The sequence below is a fragment of the Tupaia chinensis genome, unplaced genomic scaffold, assembly GCF_000334495.1.
Source record: "Tupaia chinensis unplaced genomic scaffold, TupChi_1.0 Scaffold144569_1, whole genome shotgun sequence".
In the NCBI taxonomy this organism is placed as follows: Eukaryota; Metazoa; Chordata; class Mammalia; order Scandentia; family Tupaiidae; genus Tupaia; species Tupaia belangeri.
The window spans coordinates 67,117-70,497 of record NW_006204429.1 but is presented as its reverse complement, the minus strand read 5'-3'; the positions used below and the strand labels follow the sequence as shown (position 1 = coordinate 70,497).

The 3,381-nt window shown below is 42.0% G+C and overlaps 1 protein-coding gene across 3 annotated transcripts in view; it reads right to left on the bottom strand.

Annotated features, from left to right (window-relative positions):
- Nucleotides 1-3,381, bottom strand: part of LOC102485889 (zinc finger X-chromosomal protein) — a gene marked incomplete at its 3' end in the record, with an annotated part of 62,641 nt that overhangs the window by 57,294 nt on the left and 1,966 nt on the right. The window contains 2 exon segments of one of the 3 annotated variants that reach the window (XM_014583691.2): nucleotides 1,399-1,511; nucleotides 3,358-3,381. 3 annotated transcript variants of the gene reach the window in all.

Below are 3,381 nucleotides of genomic sequence, written 5' to 3'. Positions count from 1 at the left end.
CCCCCCCCCCCAAAAAAAAAATCATGCCAAGCACATATGCATACAAGCCCAAAACCCCAGGGAAGTGGAGAAGGGATTGTAGGCATGGCCATCCCTCTAGGGGTAACTTCTCACTTTCCCTCCCTCCCTATCTGTCTCTTTCTCTCTCTCTCTGGCAAGGGAACATACTCTATGGCAAAACCTTAAAAAAAAAAGTGTCTTCATTTCTCTGTGGACACAGAAGAATAAGCCCAGAACAATGATGATGCCATTGACAGAAAAAATGTAAGAAGCAGGAGTGGTGTTGAGGGGGTGTGTAAGGGGGGGGGGGGTGTTAATAAATATTTGTCGCCACAAAAGTCATGGCACATTTTTACATAGAAAAATATCAAAACTTTCCCAATGACCCAACAGTATCAGGCATCTACTATGTGCCAGATAAATTTAATTTCAGCCATTTTGAGACAGTTAAGACATCTGGATGGAAATGGTCAGTTGGCAGCTGGAAATGCTAAATGAGAAACTAGAAAAGAGAGTGGGTATGGCAAGAGACACTGAACATAGGGGAGGAAAGTCCAGAGAAAAATGAATAAAGGATTAACCTTGACGAAATCCCAGCACAGAAGATAGGGAAACACAGTATACATGCTCTGCAAGTTTCCCAATTTGAGAAATTTTAAATTTAAGTAGGGTAAAAAGAAATAAAAGTGCTGGTTAAAAGAAAACAGGAGGCAGGTGAGATGACCAAACCTAGGAATATCTATAAGGAGAGGGAAAGGTACCAGTAGAGGCAGAGGGTAATGATGCAAGAAAACACAGCATTGGCAGACTTATATCCCAGAGGAAGCAGTGGACAGGACCAAGAGTCCAGGCAGAGCGGTAGGGTTTGAAGAAGGGCAATGCTTCCTGCAGCGAAAGGAAAAGGAGAACCGCCTAGGTAGAGAAAGAGGAAAAACAGGAAGCAGAAGGGAGGGAAACACAAGGTTTCTATCAGCTACCCATCTTACTCTTCTCAGTTAAGTAAAAGATTAGGCCATCTCTGCAAAGGGTGAGAGATTTCAAGAGCTGGTCAAGGAGTGAAGGAGCAAAAAAGAAAACTTGCGATTTCCAGTGTGCACAAACACAAATAATACAGATTATCAATGACAATACAAGTCTAAATGGGGTTACAGCAAGCACTTACAAAAAGCAATGTGGGGAAAAATTTTCTAAGCCTTTGCGAGCATGTTTCTTGAAAAAAGGATATTTGCATCTATCTAAAAAACACCCATAAATTAAAACTAACAACTCTTTTATCAGAGATAGCTGGATACTACTATGTTCCACCAGTTTTCCAGATTATCAAGCAAGGTCTGCTCTTTCAGGCAAAAACAATTTTGTATTTAACCAATTATGATAAAAACTAAACTATACACTTACCTGTGTTCTTAATCGTACAACTTGAGTCTAATTTAATCTTGAACATCCACTGTTGGCGTACTATGGAGCCGTACAATTCTATCTTCTTTATAGCTCCTCTATGTTTTTCCCAGCTGTCAAAATATAAAAGCAACTAGTTCTTCTAAGTTTATGTTTATCCTTAACACCTCAACAACCACAGCCCGCCTTAGCAACTTGCTTCTAGTTGGTCTCATGCAATACTCCGTTTGTGAAGTTTTACTAAGCATGACACTCTGGTTCCCTTCGGTTTTCTCACAGGCATCACTGCTCTGACCTATTGCAGTATAGAAAAAATGGAAAAACAGAAAGTTAATATCTATGCTACCTATAGGTTCATATCATAAAATTCTAGGAAACACATTCCCTGCATGTGTACCTAGATTAGTAAAACATTAATCAAAATATGAGCAGGAGGGTTTGGCTTAACAGCCTTAGTTACCCTTTCAAACAAAACGTGGTAACTCTCACCAGGGGGAAGAACAGGAAGTGCAAAAACCCATCTGAAAGCCACTGCCTTTTTAATAACTGCTTTTCCGACCTACTTTTCAAAACTGACTTCTTAAAAAATTACCATGGAAATACATACTTGTAAGTTCACTTCTCATTTTTGTCCAGTGACCAATGGCACTAATCCTCTAATTTTCTACCTGGTAAATGAAATGCTAGAAACACTCCCCTATTTGTTTTTACTATGAAAACGGTAAGTCTGGACAGAGAAAGGTAATTTGGGATGAGAAATGAGGAAAGAAGAAACAATTGTCTAGTAGTAATGGATCGAAAGTTGCTAAACTTGTTTAACTTCTGCACTTCTTATAATCATTCTAAAAGTGAAAACTGATAATTAAGTACTCTCATTATTTCTCAACTTTGAAACTTTTCCTTGTCCAATGGCACTTGTAAGTGACTGACTATATAAAGCACAGCTCAAGTGTGTCGCTAGCTGAGGGCTCCCCTGCAGCCTCCCATATTGAGTATAAACCCCTCCGACTGGCAAGCAAGCTCCCTCTCCTAGCCTGAATTTCCACAGCTCCCCCAGCTTATACCATCCACTTCAGCCAAACTTGAAAACGCTTGTTTTCTGCATAAGCTTCACCCTTGAAATGCCCTTTCCCTGCCCCCACCGCTACCTAACAAAATCTTACCCATCCTTTGGTACCCACCTTAAAAATGCCACCTATTTCAGGAACCCTTTCCTGAAGCTCCAAACCGAAGTACTGCCCTTCCCAAAGCACTTGACTATACACCTTTCCCGCGCACTTAATTTTTTCTCTCATCTCTGAAAAACAAACTTCCTTGCAGCCACCGTCTACACTACCAGAATCTTTTCTTAGCGTCTAATACGGTGCGTCGCTAACACCGGGCTGAGAATTAACCAGGAAAGCTGTGCAGTGTGCCATCACAAGTACTTCAGGGGCTGGAACTCCACGTTCAAACTTCACAAATAAAGACTCGAAATACCATGACAGAGAAATGCACGGGCAACACTGCATCACCTCATGCTGTCTTTCCTAAGAAAATAAAAATCTTTCTGCCCTTAGTTATTCCTCAAGAAAAAAAAAATCAGATCACTACTAACTTAAATGTAGCTTTTCAAGAAAGTTTCCACATAAATGAGTACGAATGCCTGCTTCGGAATTCTCTTCTGTGCGGGGCACTTTTGCACTTTCCTCCCCACTGGACAGAGTCGTGAGAACTTTCCTAGCACTACTTTTTAAAATTTCTTTAGTCAGATACCCGAGAAGACAAGTTTGGGAAAAAACCGCGTCGAGGGCATCCTAATACCCACATATGATTTGACTTGCGCAAAAAAGAAAATTTCTTGAGGTCCCCTTAGCCTCGGTGCCCGGGCTGCGATCCGTCCCGACCACCCCTGACTGGCTACAGGCGCCGGGGAAAGGCGCGGGGCGGAGGACGCCGAGGGGAGAGATGGCCCCGTACCCGGGCAGCGGCAGTGGCCGCCTG